The sequence below is a fragment of the Callithrix jacchus genome, chromosome 1, assembly GCF_049354715.1.
Source record: "Callithrix jacchus isolate 240 chromosome 1, calJac240_pri, whole genome shotgun sequence".
Classification (NCBI taxonomy): domain Eukaryota; kingdom Metazoa; phylum Chordata; class Mammalia; order Primates; family Cebidae; genus Callithrix; species Callithrix jacchus.
The window spans coordinates 40,931,256-40,946,793 of record NC_133502.1 but is presented as its reverse complement, the minus strand read 5'-3'; the positions used below and the strand labels follow the sequence as shown (position 1 = coordinate 40,946,793).

The following is a 15,538-nucleotide window of genomic DNA, read 5'->3' as shown; positions in this document are numbered from 1 at the left end:
ATTCTTCTCTCTAGATATTAATGTGCTAACCTCACTTTCCATTTTATTATCTAAATGACAATCTTAGATAGCAAAGAATAATGATAACAGTTGATAACCACTTCCATTTCTTTTATACATATGTCTTCGTGTATGGATGTATGAATGTTTATTTGCCTTTTCTAAGTCCTCTTTATTACTGCCTGTCCTATAGAAAACATTTTTTTGAAAGTCTTAAATATATATATATATATTTTACTACATTAGCTATAACTTAATTCTTAGAAGGCTTTTGGTGTTTGGAATGAATTGGGGAAATATTTGCAGGGTCGGGGAAGGGGAAAGAAGCTCTCTTATTGAACTTAAGAAACATTGGATTTTGAGACCCTTCACAGTTATTTTCAAATGGCTTCTCATCTTCTGCAATTTCTCCAGCAATCTCCTTCACCTTGTAATCAGATTCATAATTGTTGAATCTTTCCAGTATTATGTAGTATATAACATCATTCACTCCACACCAGACATTATGCAAAATTATGCAAGAGGTTACAGACTCTAAAACATTGCAATTTAAATTTTCTCTTCGAGAACACAAACAAATCAGCAAGAAAAAAAATAATCCCATGAAAAAGTGGGCAAATGACATCAATAGACACTTCTCAAAAGAAGCTGTAGAAATGCCAAGAAACATGAAAAAACACTCAACATCATTAATCATCAGGGAAATGCAAGTTAAAACAATGAAATACTACCTCACCCCAGCTAGAAAGGCCACTATTTTTGTTTTTAAAAACTTTTATTTTAGGTTCAGGGCCACATGTGAAGGTTTGTTATATAGAAAAACTTGTGTCTGGGGGTTTGCTGTATAGATTATTTTGTCACCCCAGTACTAAGCCTAGTACCCAATAGTTACTTTTTCTGTTCCTTTCCCTCCTTCTACCCTCCACACTCAGGTAGGCCCCCCCAGTGTCTTTATGTCCATGTATTCTCACCATTTTGCTCCCACTTATAAGTGAGAAGATGGGGTATTCCATTTTCTGTTTCTGCATTAGTTTGCTAAGGATAATGACCTTCAGCTTCATCCATGTTCCTATGAAAGACATGATCTGATCCTTTTTAGTGCCTGCATAGTATTCCATGGTGTATATGGCCACATTTTCTTTATCTAGTTTACTATTAATGGCTATTTAAGTTGATTTTATGTTTTTGCTCTTGTGAATAGTGCTGCAATGAACATACGTATGCATGTGTCTTTATGATAGAATAATTTATATTCCTTTGCATATATACCTAGTAATGTTGAATGGTAGTTCTATTTTTAGCTCTTTGAGAAATCGCCACACTGCTTTCCACAATGGTTGAACCAATTTACACTCCCCCCAACAGTGTATAAGTGTTTCCTTTTCTCGGCAACCTCACTAGCATCTGTTATTTTTTTGACTTTTTAATAATAGCCATTCTGACTGGTGTGAGATGGTATTCATTGTGATTTTGACCTGATTTTCTGTAATAATCAGTGATACTGAGCTTTCTTTCATATGCTCGTTGGCTGCATGTTTGTCTTCTTTTAAAAAGTGTCTGTTTATATCCTTTGCCCACTTTTTAATGGGGTTTTCTTCTTACACATTTTTTTAATAGATGGTAGATATTAGACTTTTGTCAGATGCATAGTTTGCTAATATTTTCTCCTGTTCTATAGATTGTTTGTGTACTCTGTTGACAGTTTATTTTGCTGTGTGGAAGTTTTTAGTTTAATGAGATCTTATTTGTCCATTTTTTGTTTTGTTGCTGTTGCTTTTGGTATCTTAGTCATGAAATCTGTGCAGTTCCCATGTCCAGAATAGTATTGTTTAGATTGTCTTCTGGGGTCTTTATGATTTTAGGTTTCACATTTAAGTCTTTAATCTATCTAGAATTGATTTTTGTGTATGGTGTAATGAAGGGGTCTAGTTTTAATCTTCTGCAGATGGCTAGCCAGTTGTCCCAGCACCATTTATTGAATAGAGAGTCCTTTTCCTACTGTTTGTTTTTGTCAGCTTTGTCAAAGATCAGATGGTTGCAGGTGTTCAGTGGTCAATGTGTCTGTTTTTGTACCAAATATCATGCTTTTTTGGTTACTGTAGCACTGTAGTATAGTTTGAAGCTAAGTAGTGTGATGCTGCCTGCTTTGTTCTTTTTGCTTAGGATTGCCTTAGGTATTTGTGTTCGTTTTTAGTTTTATGTGAATTTTAAGATAATTTCTTCTGGTTTTGTGAAGAATGTCATTGGTAGTTTGATAGGAATAGCATTTAGTTTATAAATTGCTATAGGCCATTTTAATGATATTGATACACATATAGAAATCCATATTTGAAAGGTAAAACTGAAATATTGTATGGTACAGTTGGAGAGGCAGGCAAACCTTCCTGGGAAAAACAGTCTAGCCATTTTAATGATATTGAGTCTTTCTGTTCATGAGCATGGAATGATTTTCCATTTTTTTGTGTCATCTCTTATTTCACTGAGCAGAGTTTTGTAATTCTCATTGTAGAGATTTTTCACCTCCCTGGTTAGCTGTATTCCTAGGTATTTTATTCTTTTTCTGTGACAATTGTGAATGGGATTACATTCCTGATTTGGCTCGTGGCTTGTCTGTTGTTGATGTATAAGAATGCTGATGATTTGTATACATTGATTTTGTATCTTGAAACTCTGTTGCTTATCACTTTACAGGACTCCTGGGATGAAACTATGAAGTTTTTTTTTAGATGTAGAGTCATGTCATCTGCAAACAGGGACACTTTGACTTCCTCTCTTCCTATTTGGATGCCTTTATTTCTTTCTCTTGCTTGATTGCTCTATCCAGGACTTCTGATATTATATTGAATAGGAGTTAGAGAGGGCATCCTTTCTTGTGCCAGTTTTTAAGAGAAATGCTTCCAGCTCTTGTCCATTTAGTATACTGCTGGCTGTGGAAAATGACCATTATTAAAAAGTCAAAAACAATAGTTGTTGTGGATGTGCTACAAAGGGAATACTTATTCTCTATTGATGGGAATGTAAATTAGTACAACCTCTTTGGAAAACCATATGGAAATTTCTCAAAGGACTAAAAGTAAATCTACCATTTGACCCAGCAATTCCACTACTGGGTATCTACTGAAGGAAAAGAAGTTATTATATAAAAAAGACACATTGCATGCATAAGTTTATCATAGCACAATTCACAATGGCAAAGAAGCTGAACCAACCTAAGTCCTCATCAACCAATGAGCAGATAAAGAAAATGTGATATGTACACATCATGGAATACTACTCAGCCATCAAAAAGAATAAAATAATGTATTTTGCAGCAACTTGGATGGATCTGGAATCCATTATTCTAAGTGAAGTAACTCAGGAATGGAAAACCAAATATATGTTCTCACTTGTAAGACTTGTTCTTACCTTGTGACTGGGTACACAAAGGCACACAGAGTGGTGTAATGGACATTGGAGACTCAGAAGGGGAGTTGTTGTGGGGAGAGGTGAGAGATAAAAAACTACATATTGGGTACAATGTACACTTCTCAGGTGACAGGTGCACAAAAATCTCAGACTTCACCACTACACAATTCGTCGAGGTAACCAAAATCACTTGTACTCCTAAAGCTATTGAAATAAAAAAATACTGAAAAACACTGATTTGCATATTTTAAAAGGGTAAATTGTGTAACATGTCAATTACGTCTTAATAAAGCTGCCATTAAGAACTTGCTGTGAGGAACGATCCAAGATGGCCAATCGCTAACATCTCGGGATTGCAGCTCTCAGTGAAAGCGCAGAGAACTAGAGGACGCCACACTTTCAGACAAATTCTGGTCGCTCACAAAGCAGAAGATCCCCAGTGGAGGACTCACACGGGTTGCCAGCGCGACTCTTGTGGCCGGTGCAGCGGTTTCACCAGCACCTGGGCGCGGCAGCTCTCGGAGCAGAGTAAACAGGGCTGGCTCCCCTTTTGACTGAGGTTTGGAGGACCCACACAGGTCCCCAGCACGACTCCTGAGGCCGGCGCAGCGGCTGTGATGGCACCTCAGCATGGCAGCTCTCGGCGCAGAGGAAACAAGACTGGTTCCCCTTCTGACAGAGGTTTGGAGCCCTGGGAAGGCAGAGTTGCCTATTACGGACACAAGAAGGAAGCCAGACAGGAGAATCCTGGGCAGAAAAGCACCATCAGTCTTAACGCAGCTGTTCTGGCCCTGGGAACAAACAACTTGGACGTCCACTCAAGAGACCTAATCTGAAAGTTGGTAATTTCAAAGACGACAGGAGGGTAAATTCACAATGATGGGAAGAAACCAGTGTAAAAAGGCTGAGAATACTCAAAACCAGAACGCCTCTCCCTCTAAAGATGATCATAGTTCCACATCAACAATGGAACAAGGCTTGATGAAGAACGAGTGCATCCCAATAACAGAATCACGCTTCAGGGAATGGATAATAAAAAACTTCTGTGAGTTAAAAGAACATGTTGTAGCCCAACATAAAGAAACTAAGAACTTTGAAAAAAGGTTTGATGAAATCCTATTGAGAATAGACAACTTAGAGAGGAATATAAGTGAATTAATGGAACTGAAGAATACAATACAGGAACTCCGAGAAGTATGCACAGGTTTAAACACTCGAATTGTTCAAACAGAAGAAAGGATATCGGAGGTCAAAGTCCAACTTAATGAAATAAAACAAGAAGACAAGATTAGAGAAAAAAGAATAAAAAGGGATGAGCAAAGTCTCCAAGAAATGTGGGACTATGTGAAAAGACCAAATTTGCGTTTGTTAGGTGTACCTGAATGCGATGGAGAGAATGAATCCAAGCTGGAAAATACCCTTCAGGATATTATTCAGGAAAGTTTTCCTAAACTAGCAAAGCAGGTCAATATTCAACCCCAGGTAATAGAGAGAACACCACAAAGATATTCCTCAAGAAGAGCAACCCCAAGGCACATAATCGTTAGATTCACCAGGGTCGAAACGAAGGAGAAAATACTAAGGGCAGCCAGAGAGAAAGGTCAGTTTACCCACAAAGGCAAGCCTATCAGACTTACAGCAGATCTCTCAGCAGAAACTCTACAAGCCAGAAGAGAGTGGGGGCCAATATTCAACATCCTCAAAGAACAGAACCTTCAGCCCAGAATTTCATATCCAGCCAAACTAAGCTTCACAATTGAAGGAAAAATAAAATCTTTTATGAACAAGCAAGTACTCAGAGATTTTATTACCACCAGGCCTGCTTTACAAGAGCTTCTGAAAGAAGCATTACACACAGAAAGAAACAACCAGTATTAGCCTTTTGAAAAATATACCAAAAAGTAAAGAGCACCAACATAAAGAAGAATTTACATTAAAGAATGGATAAAACAGCCAGTCAACATCAAATGGCAGTAACCCTAAATCTAAATCGACTAAATCCCCCAATCAAAAGACACAGCCAAAACCCAATGGCATGTTACACCCAGACCTGTTTTACATGCAAGGATACACAAAGACTCAAAACAAAGGGATGGAGAAAGATTTATCAACCAAATGGAGAGCAAAAATAAATAAATAAAAAGCAGGAATTGCAATTCTCATATCAGATAAAATAGATTTTAAAGCAACAAAGATATAGTGGTAAAAGGATCAATGCAACAAGAGCTAACGATCCTAACACCCAGATACATAGAGACTTAGATTCAATAAGACAGAAAATTAATCAGGATATCAAGGACTCAAACTCAGATCCGGAACAAGTAAACTTAATAAATATTTATAGAGCTCTCCACTTCAAATACACAAAATATACATTCTTGTCAATACCACATCACACCTTCTCATAGGATTAAATGAAACATTGATTGGCCATTATTAATACCCATTTTTTTCAGAATAAAGCAATATTTCTGTTCACCTTCCCTCTTTCTCTTCCTCTTTCTTCCTCTTCTTTACTCATTTTTTTTCTTTCCTTCTCTCAAAAAAAAGAAAAAAAAAAAAAGAACTTGCTCTTTGAGTTTGACTTGATGCTTACGTTTTCTAGAGTCAGACTTATTCTTTGTGTTTGATTTTCTCTTGTTTAGAGATAGGGTCTTGCTGTGTCACCCAGGCTGGAGTGCAATGGTATGACCATGGCTCACTGCAGCCTCAAACTCCTGAGTCCAATGAATCCTCCCACTTCAGCCTCCCAACTAGCCAGAACTAAAGGTACACACCACCACTCCTGACTAATTTTTAAAATATTTTGTAGAGATGAGGGTCTGACTATGCTGTCCAGGATTCTTTAAGTACCAAATCCACAGTTTTTCTCAGGAAGGTTTGCCTGCCTCTCCAACTGTGCTACATAATATTTCAGTTTTGTCTTCACATGAGTAGCCATACATGTATTTTATTTTTCAGTTGAATACCCAACATATATGAGCGAAGTGAAATCCTCAGAAGTTTGACTTTCAGTGGCAGCAGGGATGCACATGTAATTGAGATTGGTTCCCACCTAGGGATTATCTTTCATTGGTGACTAATGGACACTTTTCATCATAGAGAAATTAAGGTATTTTTTATAGGGTTGTGGTCTGTTTATCTACTGCAAGTACATTTGGAGAGTTCATTTCAAATGTTTGCTTCTTTTGTCAGGAAGGAATTTCTGTCATTTATTTGAGAAGGCAGTACTTTCTTTACTAACCACACATCAACCAAACAACACATCCTCCCTCACACAGCATCTATCAAACAACAGCAGTCAAGGAAAGAGAGGAAGGGAAAAAAGAAACCTCCCACATAACTGACAGTCTGCTTAGACAAAGCTCATACTGCATTAGACAGTTGTATTAGAATGGACTATCATAAACACAAGCAGGAAGGAGAATGCTTACACTGTTCCATTTATGACTATGAATAAGCTATAATTTAAAGTTTTATGTTTAAATAGATTATGGCTCAGCTTGTTTATTGAATGTAATAAGCGGAGCTCTTGCTATACATATTGAGTAATTACATTAAAAATGCTTTGACCTGGAAGAAAACACAGTGTATAAAAGATCTCAGAATTTACCAGGCGATATGTTAGCTCATTTCCTAATAACTCTTTATTTATTTATTTATACCAAAACATCAATGAAAAAAGTAGTCCATAATATAATGACTAATTAGATGAGATACAAATTAGACTTATGACATTTAGAAGCCTGCACAATTATGGCTTTGTAATTACTGACTATGGGTGGCACACTGAATCCTGTCAAAGCCGAAGCACCAAACTGGAGAGTTTGTTTTCCTGCTAGAAATAGATCTCGTGGTCCCCCTTTTGGTAATTGCAGTTACACATTGGCTTCAACAGTCAACCAGCCACACTTAATTTTATAATATCAAGACAAATTTGATATTGGATTCACGATTCTATGTATGTATATATGTGTGGTAATACAGACACTTGACTTTCATCAGAAATTTTTATTATATCCTATATAGCAGTAAACATGGGACCCAGCTGTAGTTTCCCATTCCTGATATAGTTCTCTAAGGTGACGAAAGTTCTGTGGTAGTTGCTTTGATGCTGGTGATGTGGAATTATGCATTTGACTCCCCAAAATGAGCACCTCTATTTGGAATATGTGCGATTCTAAAAAAATTCAAGATGAGAGAAAGAATGTCAAATTATGGAAGATCATTTTAATCATAATAATTTAAGTATAAAAGATAATTTAATCTTATGCACAAGAATATTTGCTTAGTAGGGTCACACAGAGTGATATGAAAGCAAAATATCTATATGGAAAATATGAATCTTTACATGGTTTTGTGATATGTTAACTTATTTTTTACCTGGTTTCCTATAAATGGAAGAAAAAGGTGAACATTTACTGAATACCTACTGTGAGCTAGATGCTGTACTGAATGCTGTATATGCATTAGTGCAGTTCATGCCCTCTTCAACGTTGGTAGGCTAAAAGTAAATGCAGCTCGATCCCTGTCAAAGAGACAGCATTGACTCAGGTCTGTTTTGTGAAAGCTGCATGGTAATGCCACTCGATTTAAATACACCAGAAGCCACTTTAAGGATCATTAAGTTAGTTAAAAGCTATAAGAAAAATGAACGCTTTCTTTTTTATTGCGTTATCTTTGAATATTTTCAGTGGTAATGATTAGAGGCTGAATAAAGCTAACTGGTTGAACATATATAATTTGCTGCTTCTTACAGAGCATGTTTCATCCCATGACTTCCCAAACTAATTGCAATACTAGATTTATCTATTAGTTTCCAACAAAAGTAAATACAGTTATGGTGAACATATATAAATTTCAACTTACTTGGTCCTAAAGGACCTGGTCTCAAATATATAAAGCATTTAATACCCACTACCATCTCAGGCACCGAAAATTCTTCAGTCTCTCATTCTCCTGATTTCCTTTAAGCTCTCTATTAGATCATGCAGACAGCTCAGGGTCTTTTTTTTCCCCATGGTCACCAGGAACCTGTTTTGCTTTTCAAAACTCTTTCATTTCCTGTTATCTCTTTTTGATTTCATAATTTCATAATTAACTTATTAGAGCTAATACAACATACGATTTTAGATACTATGATTTTCTAAATAATGAATATAAAGTCATTGATATGTGAGTGTCTTTCTGTTGCTTCAAACCTAAATTTACTGTATTTCATTGTATGTTCATCAATAAGTATCTCTTTTTTAGCTTTCTTTATTGATATTGATTGATCCATTTATCTAACACACAACTATTGAGTGGTAGTTGTGTGTAAGGCTCTAATCTGGATGTTCTAGAAGAAATAAATATGACTTAACTGATGCTTTCCTTCGAAAAGGCTAGTTACTATGCAATGGGCAAGTTAAGCACAGGAAAAACAAATCAGAATTAGATTCAACTATGTGTTATGGGAGAAATGAGTGATTCACCTTTCATTGAATGAACAAATCACATCTTGGCTCAAAATTTTCAGTGGTTCCCATTCTCCTTAGTCTTACACAATCTGTATCTAACGTTCATTTGTTCAATTAAAATTTCATTTTAAACATTTCAATCGTACCTAAACATTAGCCTTTGCTGCTCAACGTCTCCTAAATACATTCTTCATAATATCGCTTAAATTACTTCCTTCAGAAAGAGTTCCTTGACCAGACCCCATGTACAATGCTTTCCTTTTCTTTGCAACCTGTAAGATTAGTTTAATATAATCACTTAACACATTCTTGATAATATATCTTTTTTGAGTACATGAGTGAAATTTGTTTTTCCAAATTTGAATTCAAATTCCCTAGTAAGAGATCATGTTTGTGCCTTTTAAAATTTTGTATAGTACCCATGCTATATATAAAAAGGGTCCAACAAATGTTTGCTGACTGATTTATATAGTCTTAGAGATCAGAGAACATGTTTTGTCAAGTTTAAAAAAAAAAACAAACTTTTGCTTTGAGTCTCCTTGCAGATGTAGTTTCTGAGGATTAATGCATTGCTAAAGTTAAAATGCAGTAATATCTATTATAAAAGGTTGGCATATGCATTTTTTTTCTAATTTGGCCATAGTATTTTTTTGTAAGATCAAATATTCATTGTTGAGATGTGATCATTGAAAATAAGGTATAAATCGGCCGGGCGCTGTGGCTGACACCTATAATCCCAGCACTTTGGGAGGCCGAGGTGGGCATATCATGAGGTCAGGAGTTCGAGATCAGCCAACACAGTGAAACCTCATCTTTAGTAAAAATCTGAAAATTAGCTAGGCATGGTGGCCCATCCCTGTAGTCCCAGCTACTCAGGAGGCTGAGGCAGGAGAATCGCTTGAACCCAGGAGGCAGAGGTTGCAGTGAGCTGAGATAACACCACCTGCACTCCAGCCTGAACAGCAGAGCAAGACTCCACCTTAAAAAAAAAAGAAAAGAAGAAAGTAAGAAATAAAATTAGACTTATCATCAGTCATCAATTTACCATTAAATACCTAATCAACATATCAAAATAACATGGCTAGTAAAAAAGACTAATTAAATATGTATGCATTTATAAATGACATACAAACTGATACTTGCACAAATCACAAGAGTACAGCCTGTTGAGCAACCAACCTGCAGATCAAGAATAGAACGTTATGAGCTCATTAATAGTTCCCTCCTGCTATCCGGTATTCTACAGTTTTCCTAAATGTTTTTTTCTAATTTGCAATCTCACCAGTAGTATGTCAGATTTCCATTTCCTCCATATCTTCACAATCACTAGTCTTGTCTATCTTCTTAATTTTAGCTGTTTTAAATTCACATAATTTGGAATGTATAGTATTATCTTATTTTATTTTGCATGTTCCTCATGACAAATGAGAATAACATGTTTTCTTATGTTAATTGGCAAGTGGTTTATCCTCTTTTATGTAATGGCTTAGATTTTTATCCATTTTTCACTTGAGGAATTCTTTCTATATTTGGCATAGGTGATCCTTATTGTAAAAGCATTTCAGATATCTCCTCCCAGTGTATCTGACCTCTTCAATCTCTTAAAGATTTCTTCTGATAAACTGAATATCTTAATTGTAATTTATGGTTAATATTTTTTATATTTTGTTTGGGAAATCACTGTCAATTGAAAAGTCTTGAAGAAGATATCTTATGCCACTTTTCCGAAACCTTATTGCTTCACTTTACGTTTAGATCAGCACTCCATCTGGAATTAACTTTTGTTTGTGGTATTTGCTAGTAAGGAGTCAGCGTTCCTTTGACTCCATATGATTATTGGATGACTCAGCATTATTTATTTAAAAACCTGTTTTTTTCCCACTATTTTGCAGTATCACTTTTGTTGTAAGTCAAGTGTCCATATCTGTGACTTTTCTTTCATTCTGTTTCTAAGCTTTCTCTTCTGGACGTTTTCTATTCTTGTACCTATACTACACTGGCTTAATTACTGTAGCTTTGCTATAAACCTTGTAAATCTTCCACCTTTGTTCTTCTTTAAGATTGTCTTAGTTATTCTTTGTCATTTAGAAAGAGTTTGTTTATTTTTATAAAATATAATTTGGCACTCTTAGAGAGGAAGGTTTACATTGCCTCTTTAGATCAATTTGGAGAAGTTGATATTCAGTCTTCCAGATTATGAACATGATATATCCCTCTCTGTGTTTAGATCTTTTTATCTCTCAAAAATGTTATGTAGTATTTGTGTAGAGCATATACTAATTTTTAAAATGAGGTTTATTATTAGGTGTTTTATATTTTATACTGCTATTATAAATGTGTTGTTACTTAAATTTATTTCCTACATATTTGTTGGTGATATATTGCTGTTAGGCTTCTCCAGAATACAGAATCAATTATATATATATATATACCCACACATGTAGATATATATATACACTCACACATATATACTCATATATACTTATGAATATATATTATATGTGTACATATATAATACATATATTCACACTCACATACATATGAACATATGTATCATACATGTGTACATATATAATACATACATGCATACTCATACATATAAATATGTATTATATATGTATATATAAATATATGTGTGTGGGTATGTATATAGTCAAGTTTGCTACACTCTCTGCGCCTTAGTTTTCTCCTATATGAAATGAAGATGACTACAGCACCTAACTTTTAAGGTTGCTGTAAATGCATATAAGTCAGCATATGTAAAGTGTTCACACAAATGTATATACATATATACATATGTGTACACATATATATACATCTAGATATACACACATATACATGTATTCATATACATATATATGCACACATATACACATGCATATATACCCAGATATAGGTGTGTATATGAATATATACATAGGTGTATATATATATATATATATACATATATATGTGTGTGTGTATATATTCTGTTGTTTCTGTTCTCGCTATATATTCATACACACACACAGAGAGGGAGAGAGAGAGAAATCTGTTATGAGGAATTGGCTCACGTGCTTGTGGAGGCTGAGAAGTCATGATTTGCAGTCTGCATGCTGGTGAAAGCTGGGGGTGTAACTCAGTCCGAGTCTGAAGGCTGGAGAAGCAGGGAAGCTAATGGTGTACATCCCAGCCCACGGGCAGGTGGAGATGAGTGGAGATGTCCCACCACAAGCAGTGAGGCAGGGGGGAAAAAAAGGAGAGTAGGAGAATTTCTTTCTCCTTCCTCTGCCTTTCGTCCTTTTCAGGCTCTCCATGGATTGTGTAATGCCCACTCACATTGGGGAGGGCATTCTACTTTACTGAGTTCTCAGATTCAAAGGCTAATCTCATCCCAAAACACCCTCACACACACATTCAGAAATAATGTTCAAACAGATACCTGGGCATCTTGTGACTTACTCAGGTTGACGCATGAAATTAGCCACCTAATATTAAACATAAAATTGATTTGAAATATAATATTGACCTTATATCTAGTGACCTTGCTAAATGCCATTATTAATCCCAATAGAATGCCAGTGATTAGAAGCCAGGACAATGAGAAAGGCAAAATACATTTAAGGATGGAGTTGCCTGAGGATTCTGTGGATAGAAAACTTGGCTACCCGGCATAAAACATGAAAGCAGAGATCAGAAGAAACTAGTCAGAAATCTACAAAAGAAAATTTAGGTGGGTGGGAACAAAGTCTTAAACTGAGCACATTTTGGGATTGGATGAATTTCATTTCATAAACTAAGGCCTAATCAATTTATGTAAAAAAGATTGAAGTTGAAAAGCTTTGACAGAGCTAGAACTTAAAAGATGTGCTTTCTTGGACTTCAGACAGAATAATAGCAAAGTAGAAAAGGTTATTCCAGCTATCTTGAATCACATTGCATCTCAAATCGTATAACCTGATCTTTATATAACCTATGTCTTGGACAACATGTATGCCAGATTACTTAGATTACAGTAATCAAATTAGTGGAGGCCAGTGTTAGTTATGTTTTCTCTTGTCAGATATTTTGAATAAATCTTCATAAACATTGTGTCTATTCCTGTCCCTGCAGACAACCTATAGAAGGGTCATATAATATTATATTAAACTATATGAAATGGCCATTACATATTTTATTGCTAAAAAATGTCAATTTCATAATTCAATCTAGTAATAGCTAATATTAATAACAATAGTTGAATGTTTACTATGTGCCGAGCGTTGTTTTAAATACTTCACATATGTTTACTCATACGGATTTACAGCAACCTTAAAAGTTAGTTGCTGTAGTCATCTTTATTTTATTTTGGAGAAAACTAAGGGGCAGAGAGTGTAGCTAACTTGCCCATCATCACATAACAGTAAGTGTTAGAGCCAGGATTCTAACCCAAGCAGTCTGGTTTCAGAGTCTGTTACACTACAAGATAGCAGCTGAAGGAATCGTGTAGAATTGGGGAAGGATATTCACTAATAGGCATGACATTTACTTTGGTGGGGACTCTTTGCTGATTTTATTCTGTGGATTGTTGCATTACCAAGGGTGTATAGGTCCTTAGAGTTGGTCATGGTGTTCATTTAATACACTCTGAGAATTATGGCAAGATGGGGCTGTGGAGATGAAGGCTTTCTTTCAATGACCTTCCTAGGCATCATGGCCAGAGGACTGTGGTGAAAGCTGATCTGGACATTAAAGACCAGGGTTTATTAATTAGTTAAGGAAAGATTTTTATAGGACGAGTGCTGTTTAACTTCTTTGTTGAAGTAGTGGCTCTCTCAGCGTGGCGTCTGTAAATGAGTCTTTTGTGGTGAGCAATTTGGGGATTCTCAGTATAAACTTACCACTATAATTATCTTTTCTTGCAGTGGATTGTATTAGAAGTTGATGCTCTCCAATAAGGTGTTACTTTTTCCAAGAGTAACAATGAAAAACACATAAATTAGAGGTTCTTATGTTCCAGACTCTGTCCTAAAATCTTTATATCTGTTAAATAATTTTATCTTTACAGCAACACAAGAAGATATTAGGAAAGATACTTGGTAAAATGCACAACCATAGAGTATGGGAAAATAAGGGATCCCAGGTCTAGAGTTCAAGCTCCTATCTGTTCTATGATAATAGTACAATAATTATAATAATAAATACTATTCAAACCTTTAGAAACATAATTTCATGCATTAGAGAAATGAAGATTATTCCTTTCCACTAAACCTGTAGTTTTAAACACACGAGCAATGGAAGGAGGAATTTGAAAGAAGAAGAAGAAAATAACCAAACAGCCTGGAAGTGAGTTGTCAGATAAGCAATGAGATGATTTTTCCAAGGGCATAAAAGCGAGTGTCACAGCTGTGTTTTAAGTTGTTATCTTCACTGGAGTTTGCTCATATGTCTATATAAGAACAATGTCAAATAAAAGCTATAGAGTCACTCACTTTTACATGGTGACTACTATGTGTAAGCAATTCTGCTGGGTCTGTGATTTACACATCTCTCCATCACAGATAAATACAGAGCAGCTCTCAGTGTAGCCAAGAGCTGTCTCCTAACATGGCTCCCTGCCAAAAGACACTCAGCTTCCATACTCTGTCTGCTGTCCACATCGCTGCCCGCCCAGAGAGAAAAGGAGCTCTTTGTGGTCTTTTGGTTCTTCTAGTGGAAAATTTCTATAGACTAAGCAGAGAGATAGCACAAAGCAGACCATTTGCAAGTGCACACCATCCCCTGCCAAAGTCCATGGGGACTATAAAAAGAAACAGACTCCTACAGTGTGAATCTGCTAGTTTCATACTCTAAATGGAAATTGTTTTTAAAATGTAAAGGGATTGTAATGACTAAACATCAATACTGCTTGTCTTTACCCTTGATGACAAAAATGGTTAAAGGACATGCTTTTACACCAGCCAAGGAATGATGAAAACGAGCTCTAGGCAGCATCAAAGGACACCACATAAATGAACACCATAATCTAATTGCTGACAATGGAAACTCCATTGAAATGTTTGTAAGAATGTGTGTGTGTGTGTGTGTGTGTGTGTGGTGTGTGTGTGTGTGTGTCTGTTTTAACATAATTAAGGAAGAATTAATTTATAATCTGAAAGACAGATTTTTTTCCTTATTCAATGTGGATGATTGTGGCTATGTCTATCTGCTTAAAAGATCACCTAAAAATGGTCACTATCATAGATTTTTTTAGCTGGGTTCAGGGAAACTTTGTATTGTAGTATTTTGAATCTCTTCCAATTTGTCTTTTTAGACAGAAGAGGCCTTCAAGTGATCCTGGGGTTTCCAAGGAGCTAGCAATATACCTGCTTTGTGATGTTTTTACTGCTCTCACTTGAAAGTATATAATTTGAGACCAATATTACTTTTTTCATCTAAAACTTTCAGTTGTATGAAGGTTACAAAGTTGTATGGAGGTTAATGAAATGCAACATACATAAAATATAACATAGCTTTAGGAGATAACATTTGAATATAATTTTGTAGCTATTGCTATTGGTAGGATGGATCTAGTATGAACCTTATTTTAGATAATTTACTAAGATACCTCAAATGCAGATTGGCTCCTTCGATTTTCTTCCATGTCTACATATTATTAAAAACACAAATAAACTCTACACATTATTCTGTCAGTCAGGTTGGAATAAGTTATGTTG

General features: G+C 35.6%; 1 long non-coding RNA gene across 4 annotated transcripts in view; it reads left to right on the top strand.

Annotated features, from left to right (window-relative positions):
- The window catches only part of LOC103788360 (uncharacterized), a 413,224-nt gene that overhangs the window by 182,026 nt on the left and 215,660 nt on the right, over positions 1–15,538 (top strand). The window lies entirely within an intron of this gene.